Source organism: Cygnus atratus, chromosome 1 (assembly GCF_013377495.2).
Source record: "Cygnus atratus isolate AKBS03 ecotype Queensland, Australia chromosome 1, CAtr_DNAZoo_HiC_assembly, whole genome shotgun sequence".
Taxonomy (NCBI): domain Eukaryota; kingdom Metazoa; phylum Chordata; class Aves; order Anseriformes; family Anatidae; genus Cygnus; species Cygnus atratus.
In genome coordinates this window covers 201,897,713-201,916,594 of record NC_066362.1, presented here as the reverse complement: position 1 = coordinate 201,916,594, position 18,882 = coordinate 201,897,713, and the positions used below count along the sequence as shown (strand labels likewise).

Genomic DNA, 18,882 nt, shown 5'->3' with positions numbered 1-18,882 from the left:
CCCTAGTCTTACCAAAGAGAGACTGTCTGCTCAGACACTGACCACATTCCACCTCCACAGAAGGAAATTCAGAACCAATCTTAAGCAGCATTGTTTTTCTTACTTTTATGCTCTTTAAAGAGTTAGCAACTCCTTTTCCCTAACATGTAGTGCCGACCTCATTTCTAGAGAAAAATTAAACAATGAAGATGAGAGGAAAGGAGGTACTTCTATTGAAAGAACTAAGTACAAATACGTAGCCTGAGAGAAAGATAAATGTTGCTGTAACTCTGCTGATGGAGAGAAAAACTGTCTACTTACAGTGGTAACAGAAGAAGCATCCCCTTTCATTCTTTAAGTTCCTCCATTACATGTTGGTGCATTTCCTACATGTCTGTAAATCTACAGAAAAGGTGCTGAACAGCTATTCTGAAACTGTATTTAAGTTGTGCTGAATACTGTTGGATTTCATAGATAAAAATGATAGTAATCACAGAAAAGAAAGTTGATATAAAATTTAATATATCGTACAGATAAAACACCATCACTTGGCAGCTGAATATAAAGATGAATCTCAACTCCTCTGGGCCCTCTGTCAGCAAGAAATCTTTGCAACCAAATTTTATTCTAAAAATTATCCCTTGAAACCTTTTTAATAATTCTAGCAGTTATAACAAATTATATTAAATTACAGAGTAGGCCTAAATTGGGGTCCTAGATGTTACAAAATTCTGAATCTAGTTTAGAACATAAAAGCATAGCTGTGGGAGAAAAAAAGCATGTAGAAAAAAAGTATGGGAATTAAAGCATAGTCAGATTAAAAAAAAAAAAAAAAAAAAAGAGCCTGGGATTAGAAGATAGTTCTTTTGCATGCTATAAGCAATCTTTTAATTTTTTTTTTTTAGCATGCTAAAGTCTTTGTATATGTTGGCTGTGGGAGAGGAACTTTCTGGTCATTAGAAGCTAATTAATGAAGATTAGTGAAAACACGAGTTATCTTACCCTTTTTTTCTGGAAAGTATTTCCTGGCTTTGGAGTGTGGACGTGCTTGCAATTTGACAGTTTTATTATTATTATTATTATTAATTTATTTATTTAATGCTTATGATGGATTTTGTAGCTCCAGCTCAGAAATCTTATTGAGCAGTAGTGATGCAGATACAGAGGGCACTTAACTTTACTTTGCTGTTTGCAGAGCTGTTCAGCATTTCTATATTATTCTCAAATGACTTTCTTTCATTTTAAAGTTCTCATTCTGGCATCACGGGTACAGAATTCATACTAGCTTCATCTGTGCTCTACATTTCTTTATTAATTTTGATTACTAATTTTTAATGAACCAATTGGTAGTAGGATGGAGGGAAACTTAGCCGATGAATGACTGGGTCTCTTTCTTGGTTTCCTTATCCTAAAAGAAAAAAGGCTAAAAGAAAAAGGTGGAGGGGGGTTACAAATAATATATTATTGGAGATTAAAAAAAATGATTATGCATATATAGATATGGCTTTCAAATGTAATGAGTAGTATAGAACCTCACCTTTCCCTAATTGTATTGACCTATAAAGCAGTTTTAATCTGCATACTTTGAAAGGCCTTAAAGGGGTGATCAGTAGTACTGTTTTCTTCTGGCTGGTGAAATGAAGACGTGCAGTGGGGAAGGGAACAGGGCAGAGCTTTACAGCAGCATCATGGCTGAGCCAGCAGCTGAAGCCCAGTTTCCTGAATCCCCTTTGGTGCCCTAGCAGTTCTGTCCCATCACCAATACTCAGCGTTGTTCATAACAAATGGATCTTTTGTTCCAAATTAAATTGTTTGCAATGAGTCAGAGATGCTTTAATAGGACAGTGGGATTTCAGCCATGATGGATAAGTGCTGAAAGAATCATTTCCAGTTGTTGATGGAAACCCATCTATCCCAGCCGTAGGGATTAAATATTGTCAGAGTGCCTAGTTTAGAAGTCTGTGTAATTTGCAAGGCAGACATTTTTGAAATCAAGTCTGTAAAGTGCATGTATTCTTCTAATACAACTTTAAATGCAGATTCTCAAAGAAAAAAAATGACTCCTCCTGTACTGACACCAGCAAGGGAGATAGGTGATGGATTGTAATATTAAGTACTTTCTGCTGTGCATGAGGATTTAAATGAGGATTATGTTAGCAGACTGATGAATTGTCCTGCTCTTCAGTTTGCCCAGAGAAGTAGCTGGGTAATGGTCACCCAAATTATATCAGAATATATAGCTAGCTGAGGTAGAACCAAGTAGTTTTTCATCTGTGTGCTATTCTACCAACCCATAAAAAACCCTTCTAAGCCAAGAAAGCATCGTTTAAAAACTCGTGTGCAAACTCTAAGATCTATTGGCCAGGTGCTAGTAAGGAGATGTGCTGATGGAGAGAGATTGCTCTTCAAGGCAACTCTCAATGAGAAAGGTGTTAGGAGGAGAGGAGAATGGGTTTGCATCATGCTGTGGACTTTAACAGATTGGTTTCCAACTGCCTAGCACAAGCAGAGAGATTGCTGGCATGTAGCATGTAGTGAAGATGGATATGTACCACGCTGCCTGGCAAGCATACAAGCAAATAATTGTATCAGCAAGCCAGAAACACGATTTTGATCTCTAAAGTGAGGAGGTAAATGAGGAAATAATTTTAGTTTTTATCTCGACTGACCTAAAAGATTAGTTCACTAAATTTTCTCCATTTTCTATATCCTGTCTAGCTACAGCTTTTTAGATATAAATTGAAGACTCGGGAACTGTTTTATTGAAATTACTATATCAGAGAAAAAATGTTCGGTTTGGGATGCTGGCTTTCAATTCTGTTGTCAAAATTGGGATCAAACTGACACATTTTTCTCCTGTCAAATTTTACCCTGATTTCTGGAATTAGTACATGACGTCTAGAATTAATGCGCTATAGATTCCTGCTTTTTGCATCTTTCAGATCAAATTTGAATTTTAATAGTAAAATCAGGATGTGAGCTAAAGGGTAGTGGTGTCTGATTTAACTATTTTATTGCCTTCTGTAGGTACAATTATTGAAAAATGTTAGGCATTAAAGTAATACAAATCAATGCTAATAAGCTGCACTAAGATATCATTAACATACCCTTTCAGGTAGTGTATAATGTCGTGAAGTTTAACATGTCAGAAAAATGCAGTCTGAATTCTTGATGCTTCAGTAACTCTACTTACACTGCATGAGTAAAATGTATCCTAATATTGGAAATATTAAATGTTTGATATTGGGAAGTTTAACAGTTGTTTCTTGCAGTACACGAGAGAAAGCTCTATGAGCATTATTCAGCTTAGTGGAGGAAAAAAAAGAGTCTTACAAAATTTTAAAACGATGTACTAGGAGATGGTAGAGAAGTCTGGCAGCACATTCATCTTTACAAGAGTTATTTGTCCTGGATGGAAAACAGATGATAAGATGCCATCCTATGATAGTGAAGGTTTAAACCACCAAGTTTTTGTATAACTTTTAATTCATAAATATTGTGACCAAGGACTAAATTTAAATGGGTCTACCTGTGAGTATTGTCAAGTAGTATTTTTCAAATATGTGATCACGCTTACAGCCAGAGTCTCAGGCTAAGAACTCAAATATAGTATCTGAAACAAACTGTAGGCATGATTTGCTTTGGCTATAAGGAAGGGACATGTTGCTGGTCCTGTTTAAAAAAAAAAAAAAAAAAGCTCTTATTCCTGAAGGGTTGCTGAAAAGTCCAGCAGAATTCCAAATAAAACTGTTGGAAAAGGACATGCAGGTGGGGGCACACAGCCTTACTGGAAGAATGTACACTTTGAATTTTAGAAAGATATTTGCATATATTTGAGGGCACATAGATGATCCAATACCTCTCTTCGCTTCACTGAGCATCTGTGTCTGTAGAACACAAAACCAAAAATTTATTTTCATCCTGTTAGAAAGACAGTGGAAATGGGTGTCACAAAAGCATACTGAAACTAAGGTATCTCCAAATGCCACCAGTCTTATTAAATCAAATGTTCTTCAGAGTGCTTCTCTTAACTATCACGATTAGTTATATAGAAGAGATATAATTACATATTCTTGCCTGTCAACTCATGCAAAAAACCACAAATGGACATTTTCTCTTTAGTAGTATAGGATGTTTATGATTACTCTGAGGTGTGATTTACCTCACTTTAATTTTAGCCATCCAAAAGTTATATATTTCAATCCAAGCTTGACCTCACAGGTCCCATGATACTGGCAGAAAGCAGCTGTGTTGCATTGCTGGATTTGTGTGATGGCTGGACATCACAAGTGATGAATTACTAGTCTCAGAAATCCCAGGAACTCCACGCTGGTAGGCAAAAGAGCTTGGAGTCAAGACAGAAGGTTTTGATGGATTTTTAGGGATGTTGCTGCCCACAGCAGGTCTCAAGTAGGCAATTAAGAGGGATGGTAGGGCAGGGTGTAAGGTTTGGAAGGAGTTGACTGCTTGAAGCCAAACAGGATTTGCTTATTCGGAGAGCCACAGAACCTGAAAGCAAGTTGGTCTAGGTGTAAATTGTGCAATCTATCATAGCCAATAGTTTTGTAAATATTTCTGAAAATGATCTTGCAGTTACAGTTTAGGGTCTCCATATAAGCTGCATAATACTGAGATCATTTGAAATCTGTAAAAACTCTGAGGCACAAAGTAATTTGAGCTTAAAAAGAGCTCTTCTGGCTTCTCGTTTTGCAAACAAGACAATAACAACAGAAAACAAGTAGCAGCTCTCTGGTTGTGGCAGTTTTCCGAGCATCATGTGTGAGTGGCAGCTCTACCACAGTGCTTGAACAGAGCTGCAGAGCATGAGGTACTGACCTTCCCAAATAATTTTTATAGAAGGGAGAGATCAGGAAATGTGCCTATAGCAAGGCCAGTGGAATAAAACTAACATCACTTTGCTTGGAAGCAGTGCCAAACTGTTGGTACAACTAGCCTCTCTTTCTGCATAATTCTGTGTCTGTACCTGTGTGTGTCGTTGAGCAGCTGGCCAGGCATATTGCTGGAGGATGCTCTTTAATCAAAACATTATTTTAAAAGGTTGGTATCGTCGACTCAGCAGATGTAAACTTAATTTTTCACTTATTTCTGTCGTTTTGTTTTGTTTTTTAAATTTTCATTGACGGCTTTAGACCAGGTGAAATATGGGCCATTTATGTTTAGGTTTTTATATTTCCATATATTCTGCTTTATTTATATCATTTTATTTTGAGAGAAGTAGGAAAATGTACTCTGTGCAGTCAGTAATAAAAATGTGCTATCAAAATAATGTCCCCTCACCTGTTCCTCTTTGACTGATTAATCCTTTGTGTCGTAGTAAAGAAATGTTGAAGCAAGACTCCCTCTGGTCCCTGAAATATGGGCATAAAGGGTTCTTTCGAACTGAAAACCTCTGAGGTAGAATGAGATGCTTAAAAATGTTTGAAGGGTGACAGTTTTTTAATGAATTATGGATGTGGTATTGATTTTATTTTTTTTTTAACTTAGTTGGTAGATTTATTTTTTTATTTTTTTCAGAAAGTTGCCTAATTCCTAGTTCATAAAATATATTACTGGTTAAGCCTCATAGGGTAGAAGTACAGGCAAAGGAGTTCAGGAAAAAATTACCAGATAACCTTCTTCCAGCTGTTGTGAGGGATCTATGCTAGAGCAAGTTGGGGAATAAAGGGAATGAAAGCATGTTGATATGAATGACTGTTTGATCCAAGCAGAAAAACAATATAAATAAAGAACAAGTAAAATAAATATAAAGAAAGAAAGAAAGAAGGATGGAAGATGGGGAGGAGTGACACTGACAATTTCATGTAGGTAATCTAGCTGCAAAGAGAGCCCAGTTTGTATGTTCTTAACAAGTTCGGTTTGTGTGGATGGATTGGGCAGAGAGTTGATATACCTCAACCTTTCCATATGGAAAGCTACATCTTGTGTTTTATACACTTAATATGTTACCTATGGCCCTGAGGACCGAGGACTACAGAAAAGAGAAGCGCAGCAAATGAATGTGGGCAACCTCCTAGAGATCCTCTGAACTGATGGAGTTCAATGACTGGGGACAATTGTTCTTAATTAACAGAAGGTTAAGAAAATAACGGTGAGATGGAGAAGGAAATATAGTCCCAAGTAGCTTGAGTCTCTGTTTACAGTTTTATTTATTTTTTTTTCCACAGTGCAGATATATAGAAAACATTTTGGTTGTCAGTATGAAGCATTTAATGACTGACTGCCAAATACATATTTCATTAAAAAACAAACCAAAATGATTATTCACCATTGTTCACTAAGACTATGAAGCAGTAGCACTGGGTCCAGAGCACAGAACTGGTGCTAGAAAGTTGTGCCTCTTAGAAAACTTCAAATATTTTTGAGCGTTTATAAGAAGATTCCAGTTATTGTCCAGGCTGACATCTAGTATTACTAGCATTTTATTCAGCAATGCTGTATGAAAGGTCATGACATCTATCTTGCACAGTAACTCAGAAAATAAAGTGACTCACAACTGCAAATCTGACACACCCCAGTCTTTGGCCTTCTCTCTTTCCACTCCTCTTGCCCTAGTTATCTTGCCAGACTGTCTGTACATGTGTCTTGGAGACAGATTGCTGTTACTTGTTGGCTCAGCTATTTTATTCTCATTTTCTTCAAATCTTTCTGTCTGAGGATGGGTATATTCACTTCTGAATGTTGCCAAATATAAGCATTTGAGAAGTTGATAGAAGATCTGGGCTAGTTATGTATGAGGCTATTTATTTAATATAATATTTGGAGTCACTAAATTACACACATGTAAATAAACATAAATCTACAAATTGCCTAGGCATCTTGGACAGCCATCCACTTATATTTCTGATTCCCAAAGCAAAACTGATATTTATTAATCAACCTGTCTGCCTCTATAATAAACTCCTGTAGCTCTCAGTGTGTGGCCTCATAAAATGTTTTGTAAAAATATGCTCCTCCCTAAGAGATTTAGACCAGCTGTTAAGCAAGGCAGCTGAACAGTTCTGCTCAGTTGCAGTCTAATTAGAATTATGCACATTATTGAATTTTTCTTTTCAAATCTTGTAGATACAATGCTTCAGTTCAAATTAAAAACGTGATGTAGAATCCGTTTGGTCTGTCCAGAAACATTCTGTCAGTGTGGATGAAAACTTGAAATGTTTAGAATAATAATACTAATGTATATGGTAATACCAAAGTGAAAATCTATTTAATTATGATTTACAGATAATATTTAAGTGCGCATAGGAAAATGATTGCAATTCAGATTATTTAATACCACGGGCTATGCTCACATCTTAGCAAAGGATAAATTGTTAGTTCTTGCATCATTTCTCCTCTTCATGTAGGATAAATTACATAGGAGTTAAGTGCCAGAATCAGTATTTATTTATAAATGAATTCACGCCTTGTATGGCTGTCAGTTTTTATTTTCGTTGACCTGTGGGACAGTTCTAAAGTGCCTTCACGTGTATTGAGAAGCCTAATTAAGTGCAAAATACTACTTTTTGTAGTGTTGTGAAGTATTTTAGGCTTTCCACTTTTTAAAAATAAGTGTGTTCGGATGAATCAAATGTGTGGGATTTCTGCTTCTATAAACTGAAAGGAGCCAATGGTTTGACCTTTCTTCCAAACTGAAGAGTTACGGGTAAATTATTTGGCTGGTGTTCGCAATAGCTAACTATGTTCTAAATGCCTAAATCTTTTTGGCAACCTTTAGACTTTTTTTTTTTTACCATTATATCTAGTACTGTCTGGAACACTGAAATAGTAGGGTGCTCTGTTCCAAGTGAATATGTCGTCTTTTATAAATTGCCTAAATCATATTGCCTAAATCTCTGAAATACACGTAAGCAGAAGAACAGAGACTCTGCCAGCATCAGATGAGAGAAAAACAGTGTTGTGTAGTAGGCAACACCCCCAGTTAAATTGGAAGAAGAGAATTTAATTCTTAGGAATTATAAGGGATCGTGTGTATATATTTGGGTTGGGTTTGATTGGTTGTTTTTTTGTTTTTTTCCACTTGAAGTGAAACATCCTAGAGACCATTCTTCATATAACTATATCCATCCTATGTATAGCTGTGTCTTCTTTGTGAAATTATTACTGGGAGAATTGTGTTGCATAATATCAACCAACTTTAACTCCTACAGTGGCAAAAGAACCATTAAGAACTTACTGGATTTAAAATGTATATTATGATGTTGATCTGTAGTCATATTTTACTTACAATCCTGTTTTTAAACCTATCCAGGAAGGACAGACAAGTAAAATAGTTATAAAAATGCTATTCCGTAACATTTCAAGACTCCTCTTAATCGAGTTTATCAATGTACGAAAACCAAGCAGACCAGACGTTTAAATGTAACTGCAAATCAGATTACTACATATCAGTTCTACCAGTCTCCCTTGCTCTATGCATGGAAAAGCTTTGTGAGAAAATTACCTCAACTTCTGAAGGCCACACCTTTGCAAGTAGTTTGTAATTCATTTTGTTATCTTGGGGTTTCCAAGAGTATTCTCCTTAATGTAATCTTTTACCTGTTTCTGCTTAAGTGGCTTTATGTATAGCATTGCTTAAAAATAAATAAAATAAACCTTCCTGAATCTGCATCTGTAACATAATATGCCTTGCTTGTGTAACTACAAATGTAGTTCTTTCTCAGCAAGGCATGTTACACATTCCTAAATGGACAGCTATAGAGGCTAAAACCTTAGCTGTGTGCCCTGTCCTAGAAACAGCTGAAATCGTGATTTATGAAGTCCTGTCTCATATTCTGTAACTCTTTGCATAGCCAAAGAAACATGAGATGTAAGGTGTAATATTTATTCATGTATTGCTTGGGATGTGCATTGAGTGTGCAATAAAAGCCAAAGAATTAGCATGCTCTTTCGTGGACTTGTTCTGATGGAAATCCTGTAGGTAGGAATGGCCATGTTTCACTAGTGAGGTCTCACCTCACTAAGGAAGTACACTGAGGTAATGTATTCAAATAGCACATTTATGTTGTCATGTTATGTCCTGAGCTTTAATGGTGATTTATTGTCCATAATTGGTGAGATAATAAAAAGGTATATTGCTTCAGTCCTCTTTAGACTGAAGCCATCTGAGACTGGAAGATTATGCTGTCTGCTTACCTCATCTTTAAATCACAACAAATTACCTATATATTTGTCCAATGCAGCTGCAATCTACTATCTTTTTGGTGTCTTTTCCTACATCATTACTGTAGGCAGAGTACAGCTTCTCAGATAACCGAGTATTACTTAATCCAATATTTTTAAGGAACTGCAAGCTCATAAATGCCTGTTACGCACTTGAAAAGGGAGTCTTAAAAGCAAAGAGTAGAGAAGTCAGAGGGTATTTTAAAGAAGCAGTTTGGGCAGTGGGATGTGCTTAACTGATTAAAATAACGACTCTTAAGGGATGTAAGAGTGTTGTGCAGGCTAGTGCAAGGTAGGCAGGTGACTGGAAGCACTCCCCTTATTATCTGTTGCCTGTGGGGCTTGATGTAATAAGGATATGATCTGGATCAGAAGTGGGGCTCACCAGAGCCCAGACAGCTGCTGCCATTAATTACAAGACCAGTTAGCTTTAACTGACAACCAGCAGTGTCTGGAAGCATAAGCCTGTGAGGATGAGGCACTCCTTAGAAGTCTGGGCCCCTTTATCACTTTTACCCTCACCAAACCTTTCAAGACTTTGCATGGTGAAGAGAACGAAAGTGGAGAGAAAAAATTGTTTCTCTTGAGTAAGATCAGAGTTCCCATCCATTGCTGGGAATGAGATTTTGCCACACTAACTAGTTAGTTAATTCAGCTGGAAACAGGAAGAATTCTTGGTTCAGTTCATTACCTATCTGGCTCTCCTAGAACCATAGAACGAATGACTAGAGTCCTCGGAAGTGATTGTTCTGGTACATTCCTATGTGGAAGGCAAAGGATGAGTTGTAAAAAGTTGTGTATATTAAATCTTCTGTGTACTTAGCTGTGAGGAGTGCTGGGAAACAATTTCTCATTCCTCTTGTATTCTGTCTCTGGAAGGTCTAGGCATGAATTATAGTTACCGCTATGCCTGAAAAATTGAAAGCAGTTAATTACTTGCTTTTGTGGTGCTTTCCCTCCTTATGATGCTTTTCTAAAAGTTCAGGTAAGTTCGTTATAGTGTCTTCATGAAGTCTGGGTGACACATAAGAAGGCAACCAATGTGCCTGGCTTGGCAAAAAACAATTTGCAGAAAGGTGTGGGAGAATCTTTAAGTCTGTTAAATGCATGAATCGAAAGAAAGTATTTTCAAGGAGATGTGCAGAAAAGAAATTTTAAAAATATCTGTTGACTGGGATCCCAGGGGAAAGTTAAATGTAAATGTAATTTAGACAGCAGTATTGACAGCCCTGGAGCAGGCTGAAATGTTCTGATTTTTGATGAAAAAGAAAGACAAATATTTTGACAATTTCAAGGAACACTTTCTCAATTTTCTACTGGTTAGACAACTCAGAAAGTTTCTGTTTTCTTGAAACACTCAACTTAAATTTAAAAACTTCAAAGCTTTGAAAAAGATGCTATTTGTTGTCCTAAAAAGCTATAACAATTTTTCAGGATTTTTTTTTTGATCAACTCTAGACTGTCTGTTATCAAAGTATATCCCACTATCCATATGCTGCCTCAATTTTTCCTCTGGTTTTCAAAGTGCCCAAATCCTCTGGAACAAAAAAAAATTACCTCTACATCTGCATTTCTCATGTTTGTCCTAAGGAATGGGAATAAAAAGGGCTGGGGCTGCACTTGGAAGGTATTGATTAAGAAAACATGGCACAGTAAATTTTCTCTTAGCTTATTTTATCATATAATTAATTTATTGAAATATGTTTTAGATGGGGAAACATACAGTTTATATTTTATTATTTGCAATATATTGGTCTTCTGAAGATCTTCTCGTATATGAAAGGAAAGTCTGTTCTTTTCTTTGACCTCATATTCCTTTACAGTTCTTTTCTCTTTCTGGTCAAAGCAGGTATAACACCACCATTTATTACAGTTATTGCCAAAATGGACTTTTTCATGTGTCACATTACAATGAGCCATTTGTGTAATCAGTTTTGTTACAGACTCACAGAGACCTTTCTGCAGGCTTTTCTAGAGTTCCGCATAAGCCAGTGCGGGGGTAGATGCTCTCTTTTCCTATAATGCTTTCTATCACATTACTTCACATTTGTTAATCCTTTTATCTTTAGTCTGTCCCAGTGCAGTAGAGCATTATTCTTTTCATTTGAAGAGTGAGCAGCTGGCTTGCAAAGAATAATTAAGCTCATGCAGAAGAGCTGTGGCAGAATTAAGGCAGAAAACCCTGGGTTGGTTCTTCTGCAGTTCGAGCTGTGCTCGAGCGATGAACTGGTGGCAAGTCAGTTCCATGAGCATGGAGAGCTCTTGTCTCTGCACACAAGAAGCAGGAGTTGTTGCCAGTCATGGATGAAGACTTCTGTTGCTGTTTGCCTGTCATACATAGACCATCTTGTATTTGGAGGGACTAAGCAGAGCTTTTTCCCTCTGTCTCTCTTTTGCATTTTAGCAAGAATGCATTGCTTTTCAAACCTGGGTTCAGCACCTCAAGGGTTCAGCAAAGTTCAGTGATTTACCTCTGTGATGACTTTTGACTTCCCAAGTGATACTGAACTTCAGGGCCTCTCCCTGTGGGACGCAGGGTGTGAGGGCGCATACCTGAGTGTGGATCACAGCCTGGGAAAGCTGAGTGCAGAGGTGAAGAGCCAGAGATGCAATGAAAAGGGGTATTATTCAGTACCTGTTGTGTTGCTTTGTTCTCAGCACATGGGTTATGTTCTTCAAGAAACATCTAAAGGCCAGGTGGGAGCCCCTAGAGAGGAAGGGGTGGAAGAGGCTGCTCAGGTGGGGGCAGCCCAGTCAGTGGCAGAATATAGCTGGAGAGAGGAGGGGAGGGATCTAAGCTGGGATCAGTGATCTGCTTTGGGCAAGTCAGGGCTCGGAGAGTGGCCCAAGGCAGCCTGGCCTTGCTGAGTGGATCAATGTGCGTGGACTCTGCTGCTGCTCAGAGGAGCACAGAATGGGCTCAGACCATGGGAGTATGAACGTGCCCACCTGTGATGAGGTGGGGGTGTAAAGTTAGTTGGTAGCTCACTTCTTCCCCATCTTATTTGAACTCATCACTGGTAGTTCTTCATCTTGTGTTTCAGTGAAACCTGGGTTCTTGGGCACAAGGGTTTTCTGGAGAGTGTGATATTGGGACAAGGGCTCAGCACATTCACCTTGAACTGTTAAATGGCATTGGGTCAAAGGAGACCGTGTGTTTCACTGATACAGTGGGTGTAACTTGTGATTCTGCTTCAGCTGACTTATAAATTTTGCTCTTGGGGCTGATAAAGTGAAAGTGAGATTTAAGGAGGGCTTTGAAAGAGAAGGCAGCCGGTAATTAGCCAGGAATAAAATAATATTTATCATAGGATGATTTATATTCCCATGCTTGTGTCTGCAAATATTCTATGTGTGTGTGTTTGGCTGTTCTTTTGTTGTGGTTGTTTTGTTTTGTTTTAATCAGTAATGGTTAGAACAGCTCATTAAAGGCTGCCCCACTTGCTGTTGTATGAAACTACAGAGAGGGTATATCTCAGTGGTCTTTGTGGGTAGGTAAATGGATGTTGCCAGCTCACCTGCTCTGGACAGAAAGAAGATGGACTGGTGCAGGTCTGAGTGTGGTTAGCCCTGGCAGTTAGGGCAGTGCAAGCCACCTTGCTTTGGCTTTGGCCGTGGCAAACCCTGTGACCACGTGCTGAGTGAGAGAGGAGTTTGTGCAGATGCTCTAGCCTCCTCCATGGCTGTTACCAACTCACTCTTTGTGCCTTCTTTCTTCCCTTTCTGAAATAGAAATAATATTCCACAGAGTTACTAGCAAGTGCAAAGAAAACAAAGGTCCTTAAATACTACAGGATGGGAGGCATACACACAGTGCTGCAGTAAAAGTGTTTCCACACCAGATTCACTTTTGTTCAGGATTATATTTAGTAAGTCCTTTGCAAAATGCACTGGTGACACACACAAACACTACTTGCATTATGTGGTCCCTTCTTTCATTTTCTCTCCCTAAGGATAAATTTTGTATTTTATATTATTTCCTGTAGGAATGTTTGCCATGCAGATGCATAACTGTGCTATATACACTGTGATTTGATTTGATACAAGAAACTGAGCAGCACAACGGCACATCTGAGGATTTTATACACCATTTTCATTGTGATTTCTAAAAATCACAGGAATAAACTTTAAAATTTCTAGCAGAAAAGTGAATGAAGAAACAATTTGTACAGAACTGGGACCAAGATAAGAATAAAGTGGAATTCTTAATGTTTTTATTTATTTTTAAGGCTGCTAATGGTGGTTGTATCACTTGTGTGACTCACTAGAGTTTCCTATGCACCAGCAGAAACTAGAGTGGAAAATCAATTTCTAAAATCAAAATTAAGTACCATAATTAAGTCTGTCTCCATTCCAAGGTTTAACAAATAAAAGAGGGAAAAGAACTGGCTAAATTTAAATCATTGTCTCTTATACCATTGTATTGTGTAGTGTTAAAATACATCCCTCTGTGCAGGGATATGCTGATTCTCAGTGTTTTGCGTTTATTCATTTTGTTTCCATTTCATGTACTTCCACAGTTAAAGCTCTCATTCATGCAGTTAGGGAGCACAACACCTCATCGTCTCTTCTCTTGACCTGTTGCCCCACACATCATGGAGTCATCAAGGTTGGAAAAGGCTTTCAGGTTCATCAAGTCCATCCATCAATCTGACTTACTGAGTCTCATCACTAAAGCATGCCCCGTAGTGTCAAGCAAGTTGAGTGCATCTACAACATCAAATAATAGAAGAGTTGAAAAACCAAAGTGATAACTGCACGGCAGAGGGCATGTTGACAATTCTTGGGGCCTCACACTTAAAGGAGATCTGCAGGGAAAATGCTTGCATTTTCTTTCTTTACTGCTTTGTGACCTCGTGCATGGAATTCTTCATGCCCTCTGCTAGACAACAATTCTGCCATATATCAGAAAAGGTGACAGGAGACGTTTGCATGCAGTATCTCGTGTTTTAAGGGGCAAATTAGACTGGGGCAAATTTGTAATGTCGCAGCTGAGTTTCAGAAGAGGTAATTTCTAAAGAGAAAATGTTTGGCACAAGAATTATTAAGGAAATTAGATAAGCTAGAAAAACTGAAATTGGAAGAGCAGAGTTTGCATCTTTCCCATCCTTAATATACAGAATTTAATTTTCACTCTTTTCCTATTTCTATCCCATCTTCCTTCATCTTTTTGTTTGTTTGTTTTGTTTTAAATTGCCTTTTCTGCAACCTATGTTTGTCAGAGTATCTAACTGTTCTCAGAATTGCTAAGCTCTACTGCAGCCATTGGCTTAGATGCTCCAAGGAAGCATTTAGCTTTCAAGTAACCCAGTTTTCCCATCTTTAAAATTCAGGCCTAAGTGATAGATTTTTTTTATTTATTTTTAAAAAATAAATCTGTTATGAAACATCATAACTGGAAGAAAATACAAGTAGAAACTAATCTTCTTTCTGTATTGTGACTGTAACAGAGTGGGTTTTACCCTCACCAGGAGAGAAATCAGAAAGGTTTTTGGTGTTGCTGATTGGGATGACTGCCCCTTTTGTCAGAGTGGACATGGATTTTCCATAATAATATTTTCTGTTGCAGTAGTAGGAGGAACGTTTGTCTGATGAGGTTTCTGTTTATAGCAAAGAAGGAAAAATCAGGTCCCTACTAAGTCCCTGGGACTTCCATTTACTTGAACTTCTGTAAGGTTTGAATGCTTAAAAAATTTATCTTCTGGATAGATGGAATAGCAGAAATTAAGGTTCAGGTCTTTCCTAGTAGTCTGGTCATAAAATGTCATGTCTTGGCATCATGTAACTGTAAGATAATTGGATGTGTTAGGGGTGGGGAATGATGGCTTGTACAGTCAGCCAAATCAGTATCTCTTCTTGCCTAGTACTAAAAAAAAAAAAAAAAAAAAAAAAGCTAACTAACTTAGTTTCACATCATCATCTCTGTTCCTGTATCCACAGCTATGCAGTGTTAACATATAAGCCTTGAAGCAAAGTGAATGTTTTAAATCTTTGCTATTTCATTTTTAACTTGTTCTGTCTCCTGTCCGTTTCACTGGCAGCAGAGCTCTGCAAGCCCTGAATAACTAATCTTTACATCTGTCTCCCTATTCTTATAAGAAAGGCATTATTTATGGCTGAGCTGTATTTGTATTTTAAAGGGCCTTGTCAGGGCATTTTATGACTACTGTGTATATATTCAGATGGAGGTAGGAGAGAAGCACTATCTACAGCTAACATCTATCTTCACCACAGGTGTGTGAGGGGGAGGTTGCAACCCCACTTGTGTGCTGAGAGAAGTTCTCCCTTAACAAGAGAAGATGAATGCCCTGTCTAAAGTGAAGCTGTGCTTCTTCCTGTGTGCTGCTTAAGTAAAGCAGTGATCTTAAAACTGAAAGAGGAGCCTGACCAGCAAAAATACCGGTGATGCTCAGCACATACAAGCAGTTGGCAAGGTGTTTGAAATGACCATCTGTTTCAGCGCTGAGCATCAATCGCTGTTGCTTGCAATGTTGTGGAGCCATGTATTAACAACAATAGGATTCAACACTGTAGTTGCTTTGTGCTTGTATCCATGTGCCCACTCGTGGTAAGACCGATTCTCAGAGAGGCACAAGATTGCAATTTAATGTGTAGTATAGATGTGGTTTGGTTTACGGAAAACCACCCACTCATTCGCAGCAAGAAGCCCCTTGTAAAATTTGCTCTTAACTGATTATCTCCTGTCTGCAATAATATTGCCGTTCAATTGCATGCATCTCTCTGCCCTTGTAACGTAGCACTTCAGTGAGCAAGCTAAAGTACATATTACTCCTATGAGCAGACCACAGTTGGGAGCTCCAATTCTTCTTCTAAAGCAGCTCAGCTTGTACCACTTCTGTAAAATGCAGACTTTGTTATGGTTACATTACAATATTAATAATCTTAAAATCCCTGGATACCGGTACAGACCTAATAAACGTGCTATTGACAACGTATGGCAGAGTACTGTGTGATGGAGCTGTAATAAAAAGACTTGTAGTCTGGCCATTCCTGTGTTGTAAATTTTAGTTACATCTGCAAGTGCATGCAAACAGTTAAAATGCATTTCTGATTGGAATCAGAAACAGGTATTTGGCAAGGTTTATGCTTCCTGATCTAACATTTTCAGTGGGTGGAGAGAATTATCTCCCTATTGCTTTTTCATTATTCCTTAAATGAACAATGTATTCTATTTTTTTTTCCTTTAAGTGGGATGAATTGTGGCTTTTTATTGTTCCCTATTTTTCTGAATAAATAGTTCAGTAAAACTGCTGATGTCGATGATAGAAGTCATAAAGTGAGATTTTATTGTTTAATGAGTGTTTCCTTTGATTTTTCTCAGCAGCTGAATATACATAAAACTATATAAATAGTTGCTTGAGAGAATGTACCCTTTTTTGGTTGTAGTGCAGTGATTTCAAATTATACTTATTCTCTTTATAAAAGCATGGGAGCAGAGTGGGAGAGGTGTTCTACTGTTTATGCATATATGTAAAATTTTTATTCCTGTTCCTTTTACATTAACATTTATAGCATTGGTTAAGCTATGTAATGATGTTGTTTCTCCTTTTCGGCATTTTTTTTTTTTTCATCCATGTTTCCTTACAGTGAAATCCCAGCTAGAAACAAAATATGTTTGTTTTGTTGGTTTTTTTTCCTCAGTTTTTCAGGGTGTATTTTTTCTCCTTCCTTCTTCTCCCTATACTCCCTTATAAAACACTTTGACAACCCATAAATGTGGAGAGTGGTGCAAGTCTGCTATGTGGTGTAATAAAGGGTTTGCACCTTGGACAATCTACCCTCTTACCATCAGCCCAGAGTTCAGAGAGTTGGAGTGGTGTCACAGGTAGATAGCTCATCTATAGCAATTATGTTTCAGACATGGTTTAACTCTGTCTTGTGGCCTTGAATCTTACTGACTAACCAGCATTAACTAAAAGTCTGAATTGGAAGTAATTAGAAACTATTCCCTTCCAGAAATATTGCCTCTTACAAAGTATTTTGTCAGAAGCCTTTATGCATCAGGCAAAAAGCAAACATACCTTGGAGTTTCCCTGAAAAAAAATCACTATCTAAGAATTTCCATTTAGTTAACCAACTCACCATTTTAAATTGAGTTGAAGGAATTCTTTGAACTCTTTCTAGTCTTAAAGGAATTGAGCAGTAAGTGCCTTCAGGCTCAAAGCTTGGGCTGTGCCATCCAGCTCCGGTAACTTGGATGCTCTGGGTAAGTTTTAAGTGGGAGTGGAATATTTTGCCTTTGGAATTCAGGTACCCTGGGGAAAATAGTTTCAGCCATTTGCTGAAAATCCTGGGGCAGATAAAGAGCTTCCTTGGCCCCATGAGTCCTACACTAGATTGCTGTGACTATGTTTCCTTTGCTGTGCCTCTATTAATTTTGATTTGCTATTTACCACAGAAAAGCAGAGAAGAAATCACTTTTGCATATGTGCTTCACAAATGTGATCCAGCACACAGGATAGCAGTGGTTCTTCTACATGTTGATATCTCCACAATCATAGGTGGGAGGGCAAGGGGAAGTATTTGCCCTATAAAGCACAGTACTATCAAATACAAAACACAGCAATAAACCCTGTAAGTTTGCAGCTTTGATACTGCTTCTGGCTGGGAGGAACATCTGTTTAGTCATATGTCTGGAGCCAAAAGGGTATGTTTCTGCTTATTGTTTATAGATTATAACTGGAGAGAGGTGCAGGGGTTAAAGCTGAGTTATGTGGCAAAAGCGAAGCAGTACATTGCTGTATCAATGCAAAAATAGGTGTTCATAATCACTTCTCAGCTCCTAATGTAAAATAACTTGCAATTAAAGAGGAACAAGCATGCTTAGGTAAGGCAGAATTTAAAGGTTAATTTGGGAAAAAAAAAAAAAAATCAGTTTTCTATTTCATGGAGCTATTAGCAAAGCAGAAGTCCTTGAGTGAGTCTTAAATCCTTTAGCAAAGCATGTATGACATCAGCAAGTAAACAGAACAGCTATGATGTATTTCTGTTGCGAACTGAAATTAGGTAGCAAAAATCTCTGAATCTATCCCAAATGACTTGAATGAAGTAAAATCCACTTTCCTCCCATATCTTAATTGCACTGGAACGCATACAACACCTGTTCCTTCACCTTAACAGTTAATACACATTTCTATTTTTGGCACTTCTGTACCCCCTTCCTTTCCTGCAGTGCTGTGTATCTCATTTGAACTGCTGCTGCTTCTGTTGCATGCTGGCAAATCGAAGAGAACCAAGGAGTTAAATTTCAGAACAGGAGAAGAGGAGGTGAGCTGTCTGCTACAGTAGTTTACTGCAGCTTCCTTTCATACTGACACATATGTAGTTTGTGGTGACAGTGCTAAAGAACTGCAGACAGGCACTTAGCAGACTGGATGTGAGCTGGATGCAAAGATGCCTCACCCTGGACTTCCTGCTGGCAGTATGTAAATACACCTGCAGACTGGCCACACTGGGGTGTTTTTTTGTGTGTTTTTTTTTCTTCTTGATTTTTTTTTTTTCAGAAGGCAGCATGAGAGAACCTGACAAAGCAACAGCGTAGTTGAGAGATCTGAACCAGCATTAGATTTGTATCTCAGTTGTGGTGGAAGTTTTTGGGGTGTTTTTTTCTTTTTCTTTTTTTTTTTTTTTTCTGCGTGCGTGTGTGCTGCATATTCAGACTGAAATCTTCATCACTACAATGTTTGCCTCTATCTGGTATGC

At 37.9% G+C, this 18,882-nt stretch overlaps 1 protein-coding gene across 4 annotated transcripts in view; it reads left to right on the top strand.

Annotated features, from left to right (window-relative positions):
* Window positions 1–18,882, top strand: part of DLG2 (discs large MAGUK scaffold protein 2) — a 1,033,555-nt gene that overhangs the window by 498,168 nt on the left and 516,505 nt on the right. The gene's annotated exons all lie outside the window — the stretch shown is intronic.